This window comes from Moschus berezovskii, chromosome 8, assembly GCF_049115385.1.
Source record: "Moschus berezovskii isolate FMDL1 chromosome 8, NW_MosBer_1.0, whole genome shotgun sequence".
Taxonomy (NCBI): domain Eukaryota; kingdom Metazoa; phylum Chordata; class Mammalia; order Artiodactyla; family Moschidae; genus Moschus; species Moschus berezovskii.
In genome coordinates, this window is record NC_142467.1 from 102,272,242 (window position 1) to 102,298,032 (window position 25,791).

At 38.8% G+C, this 25,791-nt stretch overlaps 3 pseudogenes; all 3 read right to left on the reverse strand.

The window, feature by feature from the left end:
• Positions 1-3,337: 3,337 nt before the first annotated feature.
• Positions 3,338-5,668, reverse strand: LOC129558694 (olfactory receptor-like protein OLF4; annotated as a pseudogene).
• A 6,571-nt stretch (positions 5,669-12,239) lies between these two features.
• Positions 12,240-13,713, reverse strand: LOC129558535 (serine/threonine-protein phosphatase PP1-gamma catalytic subunit pseudogene; annotated as a pseudogene).
• A 5,022-nt stretch (positions 13,714-18,735) lies between these two features.
• Positions 18,736-19,658, reverse strand: LOC129558382 (olfactory receptor 7A17-like; annotated as a pseudogene).
• Between the last annotated feature and the right edge of the window lie 6,133 nt (positions 19,659-25,791).

The following is a 25,791-nucleotide window of genomic DNA, read 5'->3' on the forward strand; positions in this document are numbered from 1 at the left end:
TTGCAAATAGAAGTTTATCCTAGATACAGAAACACAGAAGGCTCATCATATATTGATTCAAGACAGAAAAGCATCACAGCCTTACTAACATCATGGATGAGGCTTAGAAACGCAATGTAGAGACTGACAACAGACTACACCATCATAAGGCGCACAAATAAGTCAGTACAACTCCCTAGCAAATAAATTCATCCAGCAGTAAAGGTAATAAGGTATCCAATTTGACATGAAATAGCTTGTTATGCAGGATTATTAATTGATAAAATAATTCAAATAAACAGAGCTGAGGGTAATTATAATAACTTGAAGCTTTTAATTTTTGGTGTATGTTCTGATATTTGAAGAGAACATCCATGGTCATTCTGTCATTCAATTTATTTCAGATAACTGTAGTAACAAGTGACTACATTGAGGTTACCTTCTAGGTCACAAGGAGAGGTGGACAGATATGCGTGTTTGTGCAGAAACACTGGTGGCCCTGAATCACATAACTGGGCAGGATATCAAGCTGTCTTGCAGATCATCCTCTGATCATGAAGAATGAAGAGACTCCTGAGCATGAAGAAGATGGGAAATGGATGAACTGATATTGTTCATCCACCATCCCTTTTGTATTTATGACAAATCTCAGGAAATGGGAGATTTTTGTAGAACAATAGGAGATATTATTATATTTGTAGGTAGCATTAACAGTTCAAGCAGAAACAGGAATATAATTCAGTAATAAAACATAAAATACAGAAACCAGTCCTTCATCTCAATAAATGTGTCTCAATCTATGGTCATCAGTCTTTCATGCTTTAATAAATAGATGTAGAGCATGATAAAGAAATATTATGCATATTAACAAAATACTTGGTTTGACATTTAAGTTCCTCATATTTATGGTTTTCTCTGATACTAAGCTTTTATTGAGAGTAGTCTCAGGAGGGAGGTCCTAGATCCCCAAGCTGCAACAGGAAATAAACTGCAAATGGAAGACTTTTTTTTTTTTTTTCTTTTCTCTTCTAATCCTGTGTTGCCATGGAGACACCTGGTTCCACCAGAACTTAACTTTTTCTCAAACCTTGAGCTGACCAATGTGTTTTTCTCATGGAAATGTATTTCTTAAACTATGTTAATGAACTAAGTATTTGCTTGGAAATCTGCCTTTCTTCAAGATTCATATCAATTGTTTCATTGACATGAATAAAATAAAATAAAAATTCTGGGTGAGCCCAGGATGACTCACCTTGTGCGAGTGCTACCTCAAAATGCATGTTGTAAATGAGGGGCCTGGTGCAACTCTCTCAGTTTTGGGGCTTTTTTTCCCCTCTAGTTAGCAGTTTGCTTATAGGTATATCATATAACTCCTTGCTAAAAACTGGAAACGGGGCACTCTTTCTGTCCCCTTCTGATGTCTATGTCAGAAACTTTCTCTATCTCTTTTATACTTTAATAAACCTTTATTACACAAAAAACTCTGAATAATTAAACCTTGTCTCTGGCCCCAGATTGAATTCATCTCCTCTGGAAGCCACAAATTGTGGCATTGTTCATGTCTGGTAACAGCAACCTTTCATTATTAGGTCAATTTAATCCCACTTATCTTTCCATGTAGTCACAACTGGGAGATATATATTTGATAATTTTTAAAAAATTTATTTATTTTAATTGGAGGCTACTTTACATTATTGTATTGGTTTTGCCATATATTGACATGAATCTGCCCTGGGTGTACATGTGTTCCCCATCTTGAACCCCCCTCCAACTTCCCTCCCCATCCCATCCCTCTGGTTCATCCCAGTACACTAGTCCCGAGCATCCTGTATCATGCATCGAACCTGGACTGGTGATTCATTTCACATATGATAATATACATGTTTCAGTGCCGTTCTCCCAAATCATCCCATGCTTGCCCTCTCCCACAGAGTCCAAAAGACTGTTCTATACATCCATGTCTCTTTTGCTGTCTCGTATACAGAGTTATTGTTATCATCTTTCTAAATTCCGTATATACGCATTAGTATACTGTATTGGAGAAGGAAATGGCAACCCACTCCAGTGTTCTTGCCTGGAGAATCCCAGGGACGGGGGAGCCTGGTGGGCTGCCATCTATGGGGTCACACAGAGTAGGACAAGACTGAAGTGACTTAGCAGCAACATACTGTATTGGTGTTTTTCTTTCTGGCTTACTTCACTCTGTATAATAGGCTCCAATTTCATCCACCTCATTAGAACTGATTCAAATGTATTCTTTTTAACTGCTGAGTAATACTCCATTGTGTATATGTACCACAGCTTTCTTATGTGACTATGTTGGTATAGTCAAAGCTATGGTTTTTCCAGTAGTCATGTACAGATGTGAGAGTTGGACCATAAAGAAGTCTAGATGCTGAAGAATTGATGCTTTCAAACTATGGTGCTGGAGAAGACTCTTTAGAGTTCCTTTTATAGCAGGAAGATCAAACCAGTCAATCCTAAAGGAAATCAACCTTGAATATTCTTTGGAAGGACTTGTGCTGAAGTTAAAGCTCCAATACTTTGGCCACCTGACGTGAAGAGCTGACTCATTGGAAAAGACCCTGATAATGGCCAGAGGAGAAGGGGATGACAGAGGATGAAGTGGTTAGATAGCATCACTGACTCAATGGACATGAGTTTGAGCAAACTCCAGGAGATAGTGAAGGACAGGTAAGCCTGGCATGCTGCAGTCCATGGGGTTGCAGAATTGGACACGACTTGGCAATTGAACAACAGCAACAACATTTTAGACATAACATTTATAAGTGAGAGTAGCATATTTGCAATGTAAGTGCATTACCATTAACCTTTTTTGATTGTAATAAAAGTGCTTAAAGTTAAGGTTTTGATTTTTGAGTCATTCATTTCAAAGGCAATCATGTCAAATAAGCATATTGCTAGCTGCTGTATGACACAGCTACCAGATAAGCTCCCAGGACCTATCTAATAACATTCAAAATAAATATATATTTAGGAATACTTTTTATCAAGGAGTTGAAAGGCATATACACTAAAAACTGTTAGAAACTGATGAGAGAAATCGAAGAAGACAAATAAATGAAAAGTTTATCAAGTGTCCATGGTTTAGAAGACTTAATATTATTAAAATATTCATACTACCCGAAGCAGTCTACAGATCCATTGCAATCCCTATCAAAATTAAAGGCATTATTCACTATAAAGCTCAATAAAGTGAGTTACATAAATTGTGTAGAGGAGTTGAATTCATACAAATGGAAATTTCAGGAAACAGAAAAGGAGGAAGTTCTCATTCTACAATCTGATAAAAATATCAATTTCTGTTTCCCTTTTTTTCAGTTCTGAAATCACAGTACTACTTCAGCCCCAAAACATTTGGACCTTTGTAGCTGCCATTTCAATGATTCTTTCCAGAGCTCTCTTTATATCTTTGTTCCTCAGACTGTAGATGAAGGGGTTCAGCATGGGTGTGACCACCGTGTACATCACTGAGGCTGTTGCACTTGAGTGTGAGATTTGCGTAGCAGCAGAGCTAAGGTACACTCCTAGGGTTGTACAATAAAATAAGCAGACCATTGAAAGATGAGATGCACAGGTGGAAAATGCTTTATACTTCCCTTGAGCTGATGAGATTCCTCCTATGGAGGAAACTATCTTAGAATATGAGTAAAGAATTCCAGTGAGGGTTATAAAACCAAACATCCCAGCTGCAAAATAAAATAACATGTCATTAAAAAATGTGTCAGAACAGGCAAGTTGGACCATCTGATTAATTTCACAGAAAAAGTGGGGAATTTCCAAGTCTGTACAGAAGGACAGCTGAAATACCATTAAACTTTGTAACAAGGAATTCAGAGCACTCATCACCCAGGACACCAGCACGAGAAGTCCACAGAGCCGGGAGTTCATGATGACTGTGTAGTGCAGGGGACGGCAGATGGCCACGAAGCGGTCATAGGCCATTGCAGTCAGGAGGAAGTCATCCAAACATACAAAGAGTATGAAAAAATACATCTGGATAATGCAATCTTCATAGGTTATGGCTTTGTTCTGTGTCTGGATGTTCCACAGCATCTTTGGGATGGTGGTGGAGATAAAGCAGATGTCTACAAAGGACAGATTGGAGAGGAAGAAGTACATGGGGGTGTGGAGGTGGGGGTCTAAGCTGACAACCAGGATGATGAGCAGGTTTCCAAACACAGTGATCAGGTACATGGAGAGGAAAAGTCCAAATATGAGGGGTTGTATTTCTGGTTCCCCTGAAAATCCCAGAAGTAAAAATTCTGAAATTCTTGTTTTATTTCTTGATTCCATATGCTGGCTGTGACTCTGATGAGAGAAGCAAATAATATGATTAATATTCACATGAACTTACATTAGTCACATATTCTAAATGCTACTGCATATACTTTTCAGTCAATACATTAATTTTGATATTTGTCGTATGGATCTGGTTTTCTTTTTTATAATTAAATTTATTTATTTTTGATTGAATGATAATTGCTTTACAATATTGTGTTGATTTCTGCAAGCATCAACATGGTGTACCTATGTCCTCTCCCTCTTGAATCTCTCTTCCACCTCCCTCCCCATCCCACAACTCTAGGTTGTTACACAGCCCTGGTTTGGGATATTCTGTGTCACTTATGATATGGAATTTCTGTCCCAATCAGCTTTTTCTCTAACAGGACAGGAATTTTAAACTTTTAATGAGAAATTCTTCTTGTATGTAAGGAATGTACAGCCAAGTCTGGCCACATTTTAGGCACTAACTAGACTATGAGTAATGGATGCTGAAGGACAAAAATCCCCAAAATTCACTGATGGAGAAAAAGTATATTCTGCTGCTGCTACTGCTAAGTCGCTTCAGTCGTGTCCGACTTTGTGCGACCCCATAGACAGCAGCTGACCAGGCTCCGCCGTCCCTGGGATTCTCCAGGCAAGAACACTGGAGTGGGTTGCCATTTCCTTCTCCAAAAAAGTATATAAGGAAATAATAAAATTCTATATAACTTCAGATGGGGACGAATGATATGACAAAATGGAAAACAAATCTAAACGTGAGGGTGAATAGAGCATTCTATTTTCCACGAGTGTTTAGGCAAGACTGGCAAACAAGTTGACATTTGAACAGTGACTTCAAGTAAGAATAGGACAGACGCACAAGGTTGTGTGTGGAAGTGTATGCCAGCAGAAGAATGGCCAGCACATGTAAATAAAAATCAGAAATGAAAGAAGTGTTGTTACAACTGATACCAGAGAAATACAAAGGATCATGAAAGACTATTGTGAACAATTAAAGGCAACAAATTAGAAATCTAGAGATTTCCACTCCAAAGCAGCAGAATACACTTTCTTCTCAAGTGCACATGAAATATTCTCCAAGGTAGATGACATCTATCTATCAAGCTCTGGAAAATTTAAGAAAATTAAAATTGTATCAAACACTTTTTCCAACCACAACTCTATGAGGTTAGATATCAATCAGAGGAAAAAGAACTGTAATAAAATGCATGGTGCATAAAGAACATGCTACTGAATAACCTGTAGAAATCAAAGAGGAAATAAAATAAATACATAGATTCAAATGACAACAAAAACACAATGACCCAAAGCCTATAAGATGCAGCAAAAGCAATTCTAAGAAGGGAAGTTTATAGTAATTCAATCACACCTCAAGGAACAAGAAAAGTTTTAAATATACAATCTAAACTTACACCTAAAGCAACTAAAGAATGAAGAACAAACAAAACCCTTAGGTAGAAGGAATGAAACCATAAAGATCAGAGGAGAAAATACAAAATAGAATTGATGCAAGCAGTAGCAAAGATCAATAAAACTAAAAGTTAGTTCTTTGAGACAATAAATAAAGTTGATAAACATTTTACCGAACTCCTCAAGAAAAAAGGGAGAGGACTCAAAACAATAATATTAAAAATGAAAAAGGAGAAATTACAACTGATACTGCTGACATACCAAGGGTCATAAGAGCAGACTTTTCTTAATGATATAAAATGCAAAACTTTTGAATCAGGAAATCTAGACTTGAGTTTCAGATCTACCATGCCTTAGCTTTTTAAACCTGGAGAGCCAACCTAAACTTTCAAAATGTTAATATCATCATTCAAATAGTGGGGAGAGCAGTATCAATCATCCTAAGGTAGTTGACAGATTTAATATTTCCTGTTGGTAAATGAATGGTTAACACTTAGGCTAAAGTGAGGCAGATTTTTTCTACTCCTCCAATGTCTCTGTTCTTCACTTCTTGGTCCTCATTTTATTTATTTTTTGTTCCTTTTCATTGTTGTCTCTTCCATCCGTCACTGACTAGCACCCCTCTAGCCCTATATTCACTTTGATCCAGATAAATTTTCTATATTGCAAAGATGATCCTCAAACTTCCTCTTCCCTTTGTGACGTTTCAATGGAGAATGAAGACAAAATCCCTTAGCCTCTAATATGAAGCCTGAATCTCTGAGACCTGTCTGCCAGCTTCACCTTCAAACTGTCCTGCCCTCATCCACATAGATCTCACAAACACTGAACCTGACGGACTGCTTCACCTGACCCTGCAGCTTTGATGCTCAGTGCCTTTACATACCTGTTTCTCTCTTCTTGGAGTGTCACCACAGGTCTATTTGGGAATTTTTACCTCCTTTTCATATCCAAGCCTTCATCTACACTTTGACTGCCAAGACTTACCTATTTTATGAAGCTTTATTTTCTTCTTAATATTTTCACAGAAAAAAAGATACTTTGTGCACTTAATTTGGATAGAAGGGCTGTCATTTTGAAAATTTTATCTATAGTCATGTCTTTTATCCATCACCAGACTGAGGGTCCAGAGGCACATAGCAATGCTATACTTACTCATCACTCTTCCATATCAGATTTAGTTTGCTTGGAAAGGTAACTGAATAAATACATATATTGCAAGAAAGAGTGAGAGAAGTTATTTTCAGAAAAATTGTTACTGGTGAAAGAAAGCACAGAAGTGTGTCCCTGTGTATCCATGGAGCATTGGCTTCCTGTGTATACCAAAATCTAAGGATGAGCAAGTCTCATATAAAATGGTGCAGTGTAGTCTTGCACATAGCCTGCACATATCCTCAGAGTACTGTATTTTAAATCATCTCTAGATTGCCTATAATACCTAATAACAGTGCAAATGTCCTGTAAATAGTCGCTGGTGCATAGTATATTCAAAGTTTGCTTTTGGGAACTTGTTGAAATTTTCTGGATAGTTTTGATTTGCAAATGGGCAAACCAACAGATGTGGAAGCTGCAGATATAGAAGGTCAATTGTACTAACACAAGTATGGAGGATATGTCAGAGAAATGTTCATATTCTGAGACTGGAACCCATTAGGGTTTCAGACTATGATATTAAGAATTAAATAGAGAAGTACCAATAAGTTACAGAAGAAGAACTCAGAGACCATCACAGATACATAGTAAGGGTAACATGCAAGGTTGTTTAATAGGTCTCTTTGTTCAGTCATGCAAGTGTGTGCATATGCTTGTATTTCTTTGTTTCTATGTGCAAGCATGCTGGACCACAAAATAAAGGCATGATTTGACATATAGTCTAAATCTCAAGAATCTACCTCAGTAAAGGCAAGACTAGTTTAAAAAGGAAAATCCCAGTAATGAGAGGTAAACAACATGAATGAGGAGCCCAACAGAAGAGTAAGGTTGCAGAAAGAATAAGCAGCAGTGTGGACTCTGAAGTGACCTCAGACTTTAGGGACCACACACTGACTGAGCCTTTATTGCTTCACTTGCCTCACAGTGATATCTACTGTATCCTCCTGATCTGTTATTCCTGTACATATCCATACTCATTTGACCACAATTGTTTAATATAGTGTAATAGTGGGTGTGTTGGTCCTTCTCTCATTTTTCTTTGTGACATTGTTTTCTGCTATTATTGAGCTTTGGTTTTTGATCTCTTTTTTTGACACGTCCAATGGATATACTCTAAACCTATGTTTCTTTGCTTGAGTAATTAATTAATGTATCTATTTTGGTTGTTACATAATATTTCACAGTGTGGCTGTGCTACCTACAAATCTGACTGTCTTTCATATTCTTTATGATTAAATTGCTACTAGGTCAATGATAGAAAAAAATATATTGAGATTGCTAAATTTAAACTGTGGTTCCTATAAAAGGCAGTTCCCACCACTCTCCTTGTTCAGCATGCAAAGTCCTCCCAGGTCATATTCCATAAAGTCCTACCAAGTCATATTCCATGAATCCCTCCAGGTTGTGAAAATTCATATATTTAAATGTTTTATTTATGATTCATGCATTTATTTTATGGTATTAGGCCTTTCCATTATGGTTTACAATCCAGAAAAGAGACCCAATAGTTTCTTCATTTTTGTTGATTCAAAAATGTGTGCATTTGTATAGAAAAAAGTAGAGAAAAGAAAATTCATAAAATAAAATATAATAAGGACAATAAAAGCAAATCTATTGGATTAAAATAATTATACTTAATGACATTTAATAAAAATTTATGACTGATTTCTGAAATAATACATTGAAGAGTAAAATTTTAATCACATCAACATGATTCTCTCATTAAAGAGTAAAATGGCAAAGATCTAAGAATGAAAATTATAAAAATATACTTCTTGAAAAACTGAAGGAACAGTATTTAATGTTATACTTTTCACCTATATAAACATAAATGAATTCCAATGAGAAAGAGGCAGTAGTTGGCTGAATGCAAAAGAATGTCTCCCACAAGAGGGGATGAGGTGATTGCTATTTTAGAAAATAGATCTCACCACAAAAGGCTAAAATGTAGTGGTAAAGAAAAGCAAATGTTTTGAGAAGAACACAATAAATATAAAAGGATTCCTAATAAAATATAAAAGGACTCCTAATAAGGATGCAGAAATCTTTCAAGTATAAAAAATAGTAGGGGACAACATAATGTGATTGATAGAACTGACCTTACAAAATTAGACCTCATTGTATATGGACGTTTACCATTTGGCCAGATTATATTTCATTTTAGTAGAAAAAAGTTGGGTTATTAAATAAAACCTGGAGTAAATGGCTATCTATCTGGAAGAATATGGAATTGGTCCCCTATCTCAGACATCATCAAAAATAAAATAAAAAAATGAAGAGGTATACTCCTTCCAAAATTCCAGTGAGCAAGAATGATCAGTAGAGATCATTTGGAATGCTGAAAGTAATAGAAAAATGGGCAAGTAATATATGGGCACATAGTAATAATAAGCAAACAATAATGATATTCAATATATGCAAATTTTGCTGAAACTGTGCAGTAGTTTAAGAAAACAAGAAATATCTTACATGCATCAGCCTGGTAAAAAGAACTGTCATGGTGATTGAGATTGGAACTTTTCAACTGGGAGCAAAAGCAGTACTCTAGTTTTGCTGGCAGAAACACAAAGGATTACAAGATTGAAAAACAACCTGAAGACAGCAATAAATATTTCAAATACAGATATTCTTATCCCAGGGATTCTCAGTCTCAGCACTGTGAATTTTCTAGGGCAGATCATTCTCTTCTAAGTGCTCTGTCCTGTGCATTGAAGGATGTCTGCAGTACCCATGGTGTCCACCCACCTCTCTCCAGCATGACAAAAATGTCCCTGGAGATTGCTCAGTGTGTGCCCTGACTGGGGTGGAGGGATTGTCTTTTATAGGAACAACGTTTCAAATTTAACAATCTCAACATATTTTTTCTAGCATTGACATAGTAGCAATTTAATGGTAAAGAATATGAAAGACATCAAAAGTATAAGTAGCACAGTCACATTGTGAAATATTATGTAACAACCAAAATAGATACATTAATTAATTAATCAAGCAAAGAGACCCAGCTTTTTGCTTTTCTCTGGGCTGAGTTGAATGGGCTTCCTTTGTCTCTGACCTTCTCATGCACTGTAACCGGAGTTGTTGGACCCACCTGGACGTTAACTCTGAGAGGTCATTCTCCAACAGGGAGTCTGAATTTTTCCCTGGATGGTAGATGATGAAGACTAAGGCTCTCTCCCCAGACAAGACAGTAGGAAGGAGTGAAGCTACAGCCCCCCAGCCAGAGTTAAGACTCCAAACAAAGGAAAAGAAAGGTCCCTTCCAGTCCAAGTTTATAAACACCGAGAGGCTACAGAGTAGAGATATTTATTATGCCCTATATCTGCTCATTTCTCTCTAGTTATTTTAACCTTTAAACACATATTTCCCTTGTGGAAAACTGTTCTGGAAGGAAGGAAATTTTTCTTAATGATTCACAAGAGACCAGGGTAGAAGTCATGAGAATCCAATTTTGTTTTCCTTTTTCCACTCCTCCATGAAATTGCCTCCTTTTGAGATCTTTAAATCTCCCAGTTCCTTGTCTCAAGTTTTCTCCAAGTGTAAAACTGAGGAACCCATCTGGATTAGGTCTCTTGTATCTTCAAAGCATTGACTTGTGGTGGGGACTTACATCCTGAATCTCCAGAGAATTTCTACACTTTCAACAAGGGTTGCGTGTGTGTTTGTGTACAGGGGGAGATACTGAGTTCTTTTGATAATAAAACATGGGCTCTGCATGCATTGTCTTCCTAACACTTTTGTTGTATCAATTAGGAATTTCATATTTACATCTCTAGTTTTGAGCTATCATTTAGTCCTACATTATAAAATATTTGGTGGCTCAGATGGTAAAGAATCCACCTGCAATATGGGAGACCCCGGTTCGGTCTCTGGGTTGGGAAGATCCTCTGCAGAAGGGAATGGCAACCCAGTCCAGTATTCTTGCCTGAAGAATTCCATGGAGAGGAGAGCCTCGTGGGCTACAGTCCATGGAGTCACATAGAGTTGGACATGACTGAGTGACTAACATTTTCATTTTCATAAAATACTTGCTATTGATCTGAAATATATTAAGATTGTGACTAACATTTTCATTTTTATAAAATACTTACTATTGACCTGAAATATATTAAGATCTTTCTTCTTTTTTTTTTTTTTTTACTAAGGCCTTAACTTAGCATGGGCTTCCCTGGTGGCTCAGAGGTTAAAGTATCTGTCTGCAATGCAGGAGACGTGGGTTCAATCCCTGGGTCGGGAAGATCCCCTGGAGAAGGAAATGGCAACCCACTCCAGTATTCTTGCCTGGAGAATCCCACGGACGGAGGAGCCTGGTGTGCTATGGTCCACGGGGGTCGCAAAGAGTCAGACACGTCTGAGCGATTTCATTTTGGGCTTCCCTGGTGGCTCAGAGGTTAAAGCGTCTGCCTCCAATGCGGGAGACCCGGGTTCGATCCCTGGGTCGGGAAGATCCCCTGGAGAAGGAAACGGTAACCCACTTCAGTATTCTTGCCTGGAGAATCCCATGGATGGAGAAGCCTGGTAGGCTACAGTCCACGGGGTGGCATAGAGTCGGACACGATTGAGCGATGGAACGGACGGATAACTTAGCATGGAGAAGGAAATGGCAACCCACTCCAGTGTTCTTGCCTGGAGAATCCAGGGACGGGGGAGCCTGGTGGGCTTCCGTCATGGGGTCACACAGAGTCGGACACGACTGAAGTGACTTAGCAGTAACTTAGCATGTTATATAGATTTTTTGATTTAATATTTATAAATGTTTTATCTATGAGGAAATACATTAAGAATTCCATTATCAACTGCAGAAAGGAGGCTTGGAGGGGTTTAGTGATCTGGCCAAAGTTAATATCTGAGTATGTAATGTGTCTTGACTGTAAACATGTCAGGATGCTTCTATCTTTCAAATTCTAGGATAGTAGTTCTCAACCAGAAAGGATTTTCCCCCTAGGAAGTACAATGATGTCTGAAATGCTGCTGCTACATATCTAAAATCCATGGGAAGGAAACCCCAGAATAGCATCATCCTGCCCCAAATGTCAACAGTAAAGGGTTGAAAAATTTACTCCACGCAAACTTGTCTCTAACTTCAATCTGTCTGGGAATCAACAACAATCCCACTACAAATGCAGAATCTGATTCAGCAGGTCCTGGTGTGTCCAGAGACTCTGAATATCTAGCAAGCTCCTGGATGATTTTGATGCTGTGGTTGTGGTCTGTGGATCACTCTTTGAGTAGAAAGACTGTCAGCCTGTGATACAGTCAATTGTAGACAGTTTTAGTTCTTCTGCACCAAAAGTTGACTTTGCATGTAATTTTGAAGGAATAACATTCACTCATTCCAGAGGCTGTGGTAAATTCTGTTGGTTTCTTTTATATAAGGGTTCTTTTTTTTTTTTTTTGGTTTCCAGAGCAATTTATTCATTAAAATCTATTCAATATGCCATCAACAGTTCTCCTGTGTGTATTGTGCTGATAAATTGACACTGAGAGGATTTAACAAGTTCATCATTTAATAAGTCTGAATTAATTTTCACCACATGGTATTATACACGGTCATCTGTTGAAACAGATTTCTTTTTAACAGATCTTAGTTTAAAAAAGTCATAGATACTGTGAGTTGTGTATAAACTGGTGGGTAGTAAGTTAGTTGCTTTGTTTTGACTTATAAACCTCAACTTCATTGCAGAATAAAGAATGTAGGCCAAAGAATGCATAATTGGTCACTCGTATAGAACAGTATTGTTTCTATAATTTGAAGCTTTCTGAATGGATGGGTTCAGGCCTGATGTAACCCTTGGAGGTGTGACGGGTCTTGTGGCATTCGGCTTCTTTTTCTCTGCAGGCTTTAAAATCTGAAAAGAACACATTAGTGTTTTGTCCACACTCATCATGGCACCTGCATTGTCAAACTCTCCACAATAATTGGGTGCAGAAAACAGAGTGACCAACTGCCTCTTTGCAAAAAATTCATATCCGTCTTCAACCACCTGATGGGCTCTACATATAAGATCCAAATCATGCTTATGGAGAAATTTTGCAACCACTTCTGCACCAAATGTGAAGGACACTCCTCTGTCATTTTCACCCCAGCCTAAGACATCTTTATCGGGGTCAGACCACAAAAGATCACAAAGAAGACCTTGATCTGGTACATCAGTTGGTCGCATAATTCCCCGAATCTGCTCCATAGATTGAAGATCTGGTGATAAACCTCCATGACAGCAGAATATTTTCTCATCGACGATGGCTGCTATCGGTAAACAGTTAAAGCAGTCTGTGAAAGTTTTCCATAGTTTAATGTTATATCTTCTTTTACATTCATCATAAAATCCGTAAATTCTATTGATGCTGGCACATTCGTGGTTTCCTCTGAGAAGAAAAAAATTCTCGGGATATTTGATTTTGTAAGCCAACAAGAGGCAGATAGTCTCCAGTGATTGTTTTCCCCTGTCCACATAGTCCCCAAGAAACAGGTAATTGCTTTCTGGTGGGAAACCACCATACTCAAAATGTCGAAGCAAATCATAGTATTGCCCATGGATATCACCACATATCTTGAATGGTGCTTCAAGTTCTAGCAGGATAGGCTGACTGAAAAAGATCTCTCGGGACTTTAAGCACAGTCCTCTGATTTCATTCTCCTGTAGCTGGACATTCTTACCAGGCTTGGACCCTCTCACTTCCAGCAGCCGTTGGATGATGCTGTAGATATTGAGTTTATCTATATCCGCCATCGCCTTCCCACCGCCGACCTTCCCACAGTGGCGCCGCCGCCGGCTCGCGCCCGGGATTCACACCTCCTTTCCCACGCCACGAGCACAGAGATTGTGGTGGCAGCGGTGGCAGAAGCCGCGGTGGGTCCCCCCCCCCCGCCCCCCGCCGCCAACCGCCCCGCTCCCTGCTGCCTCCTTCTCTCCCCACTGGAACCATGAGAGCTATAAGGGTTCTTGAATGACACAAACTGATACACTTTTGAAAAAGACTTTGTAGTAGGCAGAATAAGGACCTCCAAAATATTTCCACATCTCAATCCCAATTAACTTTAAATATTATTTTTTTTTGTCACAAGGGAAGATTCATATTTCAGATTTATCAGGGCTGCTAAACTGTTAAGATAAAATTTAGATGTGATTGAGCTTCTCTGGTGGCTCAGAAGGTAAAGAATCTTCCTGCCAATACAGGAGACCTGGATTCGATCCCTGGGTTAGGAAGATCCACTGGAGAAGGGAATGGATACCCACTCCAGTATTCTTGCCTGGAGAATCCCATGGACAGAGCAGCCTGGCAGGCTATGGTCCCTGGGGTAGCAAAGAGTAGGACATAGTTGAGTGGGGATTTAGGGCCTCTAAACACAGGCCACCTGTTCACAATGCCAGGTGTTCAAATGGCACCGCCTATGTGTACTGTGTGTGCCAGCAGTGTGCAGTTGGACTACATGGGTGTCTAGGTCTGGCAGAAACTCACCAGCTGTAGGTGGAGGGGCAGGAGCATAGGGCAAGTTCACCCGAAGCAGGGTCATGGATGAGCACATTAGTGGGGCAAACTCTGGCTTCAGTGAGGCTCTCAAAGGAGCCTGGACCAGGGGAAGCCTTACCTACATCAGGGCCTAGGAAGATCATGGTGCAGGGCAAGCCTTCTGGCTTCAGCAGGCCTGAAGCTAGGTTAAGGTGTGTGGGCATCCATGGGTGAATGAGCCCTCCGAGGGCAGTGTGGCTGTGGGAGACACATGGGTAGGGCAAACCCACTGACCATAGAATGGGCATGGGAGAGTGCAGGGACAAGCTCTCCAGTTTTACTGTGGCAAAGAAAGTGCAAATTCCAGGAAAACCTGCTGGCTTCATAAGGTGAAGGAAAAACATGAAGATAGGGCATTCCCATGGGCACTAGCTAGCAAGTTAGAGGGAGTGCAATAGTGGCACCTGCCAGTGATGAGCTAGCATGGTGGATTGAGAGCACACACGTGATGCCTGCCAGTGCCTCTGTTCCCAAAGACTATTTCAAGCCCCACACCCTCAGCAGATGCTTTAACTAATGAATCTCCTTTATACACCTTCTAGGTGCTTTTGAGGTGGTGCTAGTAAAGAACCCACCTGCCAGTGCAGGAGACAAAAGAGATTCAATCTCCAGTTCAGGAAGATCCCCTGGAGGAGGGCATGGCAACCCACTCCAGTATCGTTGCCTGAAGAATTCCATGGACAAAGGAGTCTGGCGGACCACAGTCCATAGGTTAGCAAATAATTGGATGCCACTGAAGTGACTTAGCATGCACGCAGCAGGTGCTTTTCAAACTGTTGCTTTTGTGCTGGGTCCTGGGGTGAGTGAATGTGCAGAAGCTCTTTCAGAGCAGACTTTCCCTTCCCTACCGACTTTAGGGTCTTCTGGACAACAGCCCCATTGGTGTTTACATCCATGCACTTTGGAGACTTATCTCTCTGGGGTAGATCCCAAGGGCTTGTGTGCGTGATGTAAGGTACAAACCCATTTTCCTTAGTGAACATGTGAGATCCTACCCACTGTTGGGTCACCAACACCAGGGGTGGGGTATTTGAAGAGACCGCATCTCTGCTTCTCCTGCCATTTTTATGTGACCTTATGTCTTTGCTATGGAGGAAATATTCACCTAGGTTTTGGGTTTTTTTCAGAAGAAATTGATCCACACACAGCTGTGGATTTGCTGTGTTCATGGGTCTTGGTGAGTTTAGAATCTTCCTATGCTACCATCTTGAACCGCCTCCCCAAACATTTACTACTAGCCCAATAAGACTCATTTCAAGCATCTGACATTTAGAATTGTAAGAGTATGTATTTGTTTACTTTAAGCAACTAAAGTTGGAGTACTTTATAATAGCAGTAGGATCATAATATAGACTTTTTTAAAAATGGTTTCCTTATTACTGTTTCCATACATCTCACCCTTTGCTCCCCTCTCCCCATTTCCATAAGTCTATTCTCTATGTCCGTTTCTCCATTGCTGTCATGTAAATAAATTCTTCAGTGACATTTTTCTAGATTCCGTATATTTGTGTTAGAATACAGTATTTATCTTTCTCTTTCCGACTCACTTCAGAATAATAGGTTCTAGGTTCATCCAGCTCATTAAAACTGACTCAAATGCATTCCTTTTAATCGGTGAGTAATATTCCATTGTGTATATATACCACAACTTCTTCATCCAATCATCTGTTGATGGACATCTAGATTGCTTCCATGTTCTAGCTATTGTAAATAGTGCTGCAGTGAACAATGGGATACACATGTCTCTTTCAATTTTGGTTTCCTCAGGGTATATGTCTAGGAGTGGAATTGCTGGGTTATATGGTGGTTTTATTCCTAGTTTTGAAAGGAATCTCCATACTGTCTTCCATTGTGGCTGTATCAATTTACATTCCCACCAACAGTGTAAGGGGGTTCCCTTTTTTCCACACCCTCCCCAGCATTTATTGTTTGTAGACTTTTTGATGAAGGCCATTCTGACCAGTGTGAGGTGATATTTCATTGTAGTTTTCATTTGAATTTTTAAAAAATTTATTTATTTTACTTGGAGGCTGAATACTTTACATTATTGTATTGGTTCTGCCATACACTGACATGGATCTGCCCCAGGTGTACATGTGTTCCCATCTTGAACCCCCCTCCCTCCTCCCTCCCATCCTATCGCTCTGATTCATCCCAGTACACCAGCCCCGAGCATCCTGTGTCATTCATTGAACCTGGATTGGCAATTCATTTCACGTATGATAATATACATGTTTCAATGCCATTCTCCCAAATCATCCCACCCTCGCCCTCTCCCAGTACCATACTGTCTTCATGACTATAGCTTTGTAGAAAAACCTGAAGTCAGGAAGCTTGATTCCTACAGCTTCAATCTTCTTTCTCATAATATAGACATTTTTTTTCAATAAAATTTGCTTGTTAGAATTAACTTTAAGCCTCTTCATTGGCTTACCTTGGGTAAGGGCATTTTATGTTGAAAATCCACATTAAGTAGAAAAAAAGTTGAAATCAAATTAAAGATATTCTGTGCTATTAGTGAATTCTTAATTGAATAAATATTAATTTTGCCTATGATGTCTTTATAACTTTAATATAGGATAAGTAATCTATTATGAAAATGAAGTTACCCATTTGACTTTAAATTTTTGTGCCTATATTTCTAGATCTTTATGCTCTTGGTAATTCACATATTCATTATTTTCATATCTATCCTTTCCAACATTCTGTCTAGTTTCCTATTACCATAAAAGATGGAATCCTAATTGTGTTTGTATGTGTATATCTATGTGTACAATTATGCCAGTTTCAAAGAAAACTGTATGAAACACACTCATATAAACACAAAAATATTTTATTTGCACAAAATATGAACTTCCACACATTTCATTTATTTCTTACAGCACTGTATGAAGTTATATTTAGTATTCCACATTAACTTCAGAAATTGAGCCTCAGGGAGCTTAAATTTTTCACAAGTACATGTAAAGCACTTAAATATATGTGCACTGTATTATTATGCACAAATGGAAATATGCAGTACATTCTCTTAGTTTTTTATAACTCTTATAATTCATCAATTGTGCACTTTAAATCTGCAGTTATTGGGTCCTATCTCTCTGCAGTCTCCCTCCCTCCCCACCAATCCCACCCCTCTAGGTCATCACAGAGTGCCAGGCTGGACTCCCTGTCTTATATAGCAATGTCTCATCAACTACCCATTTTACACACAATAGTGTATATATGTTGATGCTGCTTTCTCGATTCTTCCCACTCCCTCCCTCTTGCACTGTGTCCACAAGTCCACTGAAACAGGTCTTTGAGAATAAATTATTTTTAAGAAATCAAAGTTGTCCTGTGTAAGATAATGGAAATTTTTGAAACATTTCTGATTTAAACTTGGGAGAAACTTTGGGCATGTGTGAATATGGTCAAAGTGGAAAATATCTATATAACATATAGAGTAGAAGCTTAATAAAGTGAATGACAAATTGTGTAGAGGAGTTGAATTCAAGAAATGGGCATTCAAGTAAATAAATAGAAGGAGAAAGTTCTGCTTCAACACTTAAAACAGTGAGGTACCACTTCACACTGTCAGAATGGACATTATTAAAAAGTCTACCAATAAAAAATACTGGAGAGGGTGTGGACAAAAGGGAACCCTCCTGCACTGTTGATGGGCATGTAAATTATTGCAGTCACTATGGAAAACAGTATGGAGGAACCTCAAAACAATACAAATAGAATTGGCATCAGTTCAGTTCAGTTCAGTCGCTCAGTCGTGTCCGACTCTCCGAGACCCCATGAATCATAGCACGCCAGGCCTCCCTGTGCATCACCAACTCCCGGAGTTCACTCAAACTCATGTCCACAGAGTCGGTGATGCCATCCAGCCATCTCATTCTCTGACGTCCCCTTCTCCTCCCGCCCCTAATCTTTCCCAGCATCAGAGTCTTTTCCAGTGAGTCAACTCATCGCATGAGGTGGCCAAAGTATTGCAGTTTCAGCTTTAGTATCAGTCCTTCCAATGAACACCCAGGATTGATCTCCTTTCCTCTTTAGGCATATATCCAAGGAATACTGTAATTTGAAAAGATATATGCATCCCAATAGTCATTGCAGCACTATTTACAATAGCCAAGACAAGGAATATATATATATATATATATATATATATATTCAATAACCTGTGACAAAACCATGATGCAAAAGAATATGAAAAATAATGTGTGTATATATATATAAAACAATCACTTTGCTGTACAGTAGAAAATGATACAACGTTGTAAATCAACTTCACTCAAATAAATTAAAAAAAAGGAAGAATAACACCTTCTGCTTCTGAGGTTTTGAGCCCTACAATCATGAGTATTTCTTCAGCCCCAGGACAATTGGACCTTATATAACGGACATTCCAGTGATTCTTTTCAGAGCCCTCTTTATGTCTTTATTTCTGAGACTGTAGATGAAGGGGTTCAGCATGGGTGTGACCACTGTGTACATCAGTGAGGCGATTGCACTGGAGTGTGAGCTGTGGGTACCTGTGGAGCTAAGGTACACTCCTAAGATAGTACAATAAAATAAGGAAACAATTGAGAGGTGAGAAGTACAGGTAGAAAACGCTTTATACTTCCCATGGGCTGATGAGATTCCTCGTATGGAGGAAACTATCTTAGAGTATGAGTAAAGAATACCAGTAAGGGAAACACCACTCAATATCCCAGCTGCAAAATACATCACCATGTCATTCAGAAATGTGTCAGAACAGGCAAGTCGAACCACTTGATTAATTTCACAGAAAAAATGGGGGATTTCCACGTCTGTACAGAAGGACAGCCAAAGCATCATTAAGCTTTGGCTTAAGGAATTGAAGGCACTCATCGCCCAGGACACCAGCACCAGCAGCGCACAGAGCCGGGGGCTCATGGTGACCGTGTAGTGCAGGGGGTGACAGATGGCCACGAAGCCATCATGGTCAGGAGGAAGCTTTCCAGTGCAGCAAAGAATAGGAAGAAGTATATCTGGGTGATGCAACCTTCATAAGTTATAACTTTGCTCTGCGTCTGTATATTCACCAGCATCTTTGGGACGGTGGTGGAGATCAAACAGATGTCTACAGAGGACAGGTTAGAGAGGAAGAAGTACATGGGTGTGTGGAGATGAGGGTCTGAACTGACGGCCAGGATGATGAGCAGGTTTCCAAACACAGTGGTCAGGTACGTGGAGAGGAAAAGCCCAAATATGAGAGGCTGCAGTTCTGGTTCATTTGATAATCCCAGAAGAAGAAATTCTAAAATTTGTGTATCATTCACTGGTTCCATGTGGTGGAGATGGCTACCAGGAAAAAAATTAACATGACTAAGTTTCTCAAAAATTGCGATTGGAAACCTAATTGAATTCTACAATATATACTTTGCATTAGAAGTCAGTATCCATAATTTGGTATGGAACTTTCTCCTTCAAGGCATGCTCTTGTGCCTTCTTATTGTGCATCCAGCCTTTTGTCCTGGTGGTCAGGTATTCTGCACTTTGAATAAGTTAACGTGACACATTTGAGGAATGTCAGTTGAGGTCTGACCAATATCTAGGCAAAAAAGTACAATAGTTTCTACTGTTCTTCAATAATGGAGAAAAAATATAAAGAAAAAAATCATACAAATTTTCAGATGGTGACAGATGAAATGAACAAAAAGAAATCAGATATAACAAAATGGTTAAAGGTATATTAATTTTTACTCAGTCATTGAGTTAGAATGGAAAATATTTGATTGGCGACCTCATGGAAAAGAGGGTGGGAGACATGAGGTTATCTGGTTGAAGTGTGTGATGGTCAGAGTGAAAAGCCAGGGTGAAGGACCTGAAAAGCAGTTGTTTCAGAAAGTCAAGGTTAAAAAGTAAGCCACTGTGTCCAGGGGAATGTGCAAGATGGACAGTGATGCTAGTGTCGTCAGAGAATTTGGAGGAACGAGGTGTCCTTCCTGCTACCGCTGAGACTTCAAGTCACAGGGAACTTAGTTCACCATATTTTTGCCTGCATTTTATTAATTTTGTTTCCAAGAGATCCAGTGATTAGAAAAGAATCCCTTCCTTATTATTTTATTTTTTTTGTAATTTATTTTAATATATTGGTTTATATTATAAGGACCTCATACCGAAGACCCTTATACGTGGACTCAGGCTTCCCAAGTGGCGCCAGTGGTAAATAATCCACTTGTCAATGCAGGAGACATAAGAGACACGGGTTCAATCCCTGGATCAGGAAGATCCCCCGGAGAAGGGAATGGCAACCCACACCAATATTCTTACCTGGAGAATCCCATGGACAGAGGATCATGGCAGGCTACAGTTCATAGGGTCGCAAAGAGTAGAACATGACTGAAGTGGCCTAGTACTCGTGTATGCATACATGGGCTCAGGTGCCCCTTTTCTGCCTTGGGAACAGTTCATGCTCCACAACATGCACGCTTGTGCACTCACACACACCCCTACTGGAGTGATGCTACTATCAGTACACTCTCAGCCACAATAATTAGGAAAACGACACAATGCAAGCTGTCAATGTTTTGTCAATGTCAATGATTATCTCTCTTGCAAAATTGTAGCGATAGTACCTAAATTCCAGTCGCTAAGTCTCCCGTGAATCTGTAAACATGAGTGGGCCTCCTTTTTAACGTGACCATTTTATGTCCAGTATTCAAAGAAAAATAAAATACCACTTTAAAATACAGAGGGGGTGAAAAGGACATGTAAGGGGAAAAAAGTTCTAATAAACTTAGGTAATCCATAGAGCTTGTGGTGAGTATAAAGCTTCCTTAGTTTTGGTGACATTTCAGCCCTGTTCTATCCCCATGTTACCCAGAATAGCAAAGCAGCAAAAAGCATTTTATCTAAAAAAGAAAGAAGAGATGTATTTATGTTATCGAATATCTGACAGATTTCCCACTAGGAAAATGAACAAAGGGAATGAACCCACAGTTCACAAAGTGAAATAAAGTTCAACAAAAGTGGAGGATTTAAAGAATGATTTGGTAAAAGAATTCCTAAGTGATATCAGCTGTAAAACTTTTGTAGTTTTAAATTCTAGATTTACATTTTGGATCTGCACACATTTGCTGTTTGAACATGGAGAGCCACTGGAACCTTCTAAATGTTAATATTATTACTCAAATTATTGGGATAGCAATACTCACAATAATATAGTTGACAGATTTAGTCAATATATGCAAAAAGTTTAAAATAGTTCCTTCCTGGTAGTAAATGAGTGATTTACATCATCTCTGGTGATGAGATTTGGCTGATTTTTCTCTTTTTCCTCTCAAATGTTTCCATTGCTTTCCCACATCTTAGTCCCTAATCCCCAGCCTTATTTCAGTTTCCGGTCATCTTTCCCATCTATCACAGGCTGGTACAGGGCCCTGTATTCAATATTCACATTAAGCTAAAGAAGTCTTTCTATATTACAAAGCTGACTGTCCGACTCCCTGACTTAACTCTCCCCAGTGACTCCCCAATAAGGAATGGACCCCAAATTCCATAACTTCAAACCCCAGCCTTGACTCTCCCTGAACGGACCACCAACTTTACACTCATGCTGCCCTTACTCACCTTCATCTCATAAATATTGAGCTTGAGCCACAGATTCTCTTGATGCCACAGGCTCGAGTCTCAGAGCATATATGCACCTGTTTCTTCTGCGTGGGGAGTCAATCACTGGTCTATCTGGAATTTTTTTCACTTATCCCTGTATTGAAAACTCCATCTCCTGTTTTAGAGATGGAGTTTTGGACATCTCCTACATGAACTTTAAAATTATTCCCACAGGAAAAGGACAGTTTATCTAGTGACACTTTAGATAAAAGCTTATCATTGTGTGAGTTTTATTAATTCAATATTTTCATCTAGACTGTGAGTGCCTTGAGGCATGTATCAATATCAGACATATTCCTCAACCCCCCAAAATAGCTGAATAAATAAATTATATATTGCATAAAGTGATAAAAGAATGTGTCCTCTTAGAAACGGTGGATGATTAGGGAAGAAAAAGAAGCAGGTAAATGCTAACATAGGAATGGGAGGCAAGCTGGAGGAGTGTTTTCCATATTCTGAGGTTCAGATTTATTAGAGTATCAGACTATAGTTTGCAAAAATAACATAGGATATAACAAACACAGAAGAATAGAGTGCATTATATTAATACATGTAAGCAGTTTTCTTTTTGTTCAGCTGTTCTTGTGTGTGTATGTGCAAACACACAGGTGCATGTGTGCTAAGTCACTTTAGTTGTGTTTGACTCTTTGTGAACCTATGGACTGTAGCCCCCAGGCTCCTCTGTCCATGGAATTCTCCAGGCAAGAATACTGGAGTGGGTTTCCATGCCCTCCTCCAGGGGTCTTTCCGACTCAGGGATCAAACACACATCTCTTATGTCGCCTGCATTGGTAGGTATGTTCTTTACCACTAGCGCCGCCTGGGAAGCCACATGCACAGGTGTATTCCTTGGTTGCCTGTGCATACAAGCTGGATCACACATAAAAGGTGTGTTTTACTCGGGGACACATTCTGAAAAGCTTCTTACCCACTGCAGTTAATGCAAGAACACTTACAAGAGAGGCTATTTCTTAAAAGGGTGAGAAGCAATGTGAATAGAGCTCAAGGGAAGAGTTCGGTTGCAGAGAGAACAGGCAGCGCCGTGGATGCGGAAGTCAGACTCCAGGGGCCACATGCCAACTGCAATTTTATTCCTCCACTCGCCTCATTATGGTATTCACATTAGAACCTTGACTGAAATTTTGTTCTGTATTTATTCCTGTGTATTTGACTACACATATTTTCATACATTTCAAAGAATGGGGTAAAAAGACAATGGATGAGGATGTCACATCTCTCAGTTTTCTTATGTGGTATCATTGTCATTCTTGGACTTTGAGTTTAGATTTCTTTTTGCTAAAACGATTGGTCACATTTCACTTCTGTTTCTGATTCTTGTCCCAAATGCAAAGACCTCCCCACAATATACTCTATAAAATCCTACCCATGCTACAAAACTTACTCCTTTCTCATTTGATTTATACCTAAGGACATTTTTGTCATACATGCATTTTTTACTATACTCTTCTTTCTCCATGAAAATATGCTATCCAAAGCAGAGACCTCACCTGCTTTGTTCACTCTAACGGTTTCATAACGGTGTGCATTTATATAGAAACACATATTTTAGAAAATTAAATTTACAAAATAAAAAGAACACCAAGGGAAACAAAACCAGATTAAGTGTATTGGATTCAAAACAAAGATATTAAGCAAAATAGAATGAGATAATAAAATGAACTTCTGAAAGAAAAATATAAAGTAACAATAGTCACATTAACACAGGTTTTAATTATAATAATATGGGTAAAAATTTAAAAGAGAATAGCAAATGCAATTTAAAAAATAGTGCAGGAAGTTGAATCTAAAATTTTAATTTCAACTTACACAAAGATAAATGGATTAAAGTATGCTTATGAAAAACATATAAGCAATCTTTAATTGTATGCAAAAGCACATATTCCACAAGAAGGCAGCAAATAATTGCTCTTTTAAAAATAGGCTACTCATGAAAGGCAAAATGTGCAGAAAATAAAACAACATGTAAGATAATATGGAAATTCATATAACAGGTGGTTTATCACTTCCATGGATGCATAGAAGGACTGCAAGAAAATCAAACCAGTCAATCATAAATGAAATCAGTCCTGAATATTCGCTGGAAGGACTGATGCTGAAGCTGAAGCTCCAATACTTTGGCTACCTGATGCGGAAAGCTGACTCACTGGAAAAGACCCTGATGCTGGGAAAGATTGAAGGCAGGAGGAGAAGGGGACGACTGAGGATGAGATGGTTAATAGCCTCACTGACTCGATGGACGTGATTTTGAGCAAGCTCTGGGAGTTGGTGATGGACAGGGAAGTCTGGCATGCTGCAGTCCATGGGGTTGCAAAGAGTTGGACACGACTGAGCAACTAAATTGAACTGAACTGATGGATGCATAAGAACTTTTGATGTTTAAAAAATCAGTGGGAACGAGGATAAAATACAACCAATTAATAGATTTAAACATCCCAAATTTATAAGCTCTCATGCAACCCAACAACAGATGTACTACTTACACATACATGATTTAAATTGCAAAGAGCAAAAATTTTTAAAAAAGAATTTGTAAATCTTTGTTTAAAGAAATGCAATTAAAAAACCAAGAATAAATGGAGAATGGGGAAGTGGTTGGAGCTTAGAGCAGTTTGGGGTGAAATGGTACTTGAGACACCTATATGTGAGGGAAAGAGTGGGGAGAGAGAAGTTGCATGTATCTATTTCAGCATAGAAGGCTTGTCAAGGTATTTAAAACACATCTCATTCTCCCCCTCATCCACATGTTGAAGTATAACTCAGGCCTTTTCTCTCAGAGCTGGAGATGAAATAGATTATAAAAGAAGTGATACAGAGAAAAACCTGGAAAGAATAAAACAATCTGAATTCAGTGTAGAAAGCAAAGAATATAAATAAACAGTTTGTGATAAAGCAAATGGCTAATAAATCTTCAAATATATCCAGTCTCCCAGGTAATAAACAGTTGCAAAGATAAGCTCTTTATCATCGGTCTGTTTGCATATTAAATTTAATTTTTTTTTCAAGTGAATGCTCAAAGTAAGAGAAAATTTTGTGAAATGTGTATCAAAAATTGTAGTTTCCAGATAGTAGTTATGCTGTTGATTTGAATCTTTGTGACCCCACAGACTGCAGCACACCAGCCTTCCCTGACTTTCACTATCTCCCAGAATTTGCTCAAATTCATATCCCATCTTAAAAATTTTTTAAATTAAAACAATGTCATTATTTCACTGCAAATTCTTCTTCATGTAATAGTTTATTTTCCTACCCTAAATCTCCCTGGAAATGTTCAAATTTTACTGAGACCATTGTGCTTCCAATTTCTTCTTGAATTTCATCCGAGTATATTTTCATTCCTATCACTTAATTATCACTAATAATCTTGTACTGCTGAATCTGATAGGTGATTCTCTTAGAACATATTAAATAAATTAATTATAAATCAGTTAATTAACCATGCACATAAACAGGAAGATCTGTTGGCTCTGAGCCAGGTATTTGGGTTTCTAAGTGACTGCAGGTAAATGCTCTTGGATTTCAATCTCTGTGGCTTCCTCATGAAGTGTCTACTGGCCTCTAAGACTCACCTGGATGGAAAGGTTGAGATGGAGGTCTCTGGGTTGATGGTGGAGAATGAAGCTCTGTTCCCAGACAAGAAAGAAGTAACAAGTGAAGTATGGGTCCCTGAGCCAGACTCAGGAATCTGAATTCACAAATTATGATTTCTCCAGCTCAAAGTGGAACAGGCTTAGACCTAGCAGCAGTGGAGATATTTACAGCTCTGCATATCCACTGTATTTTCTCATT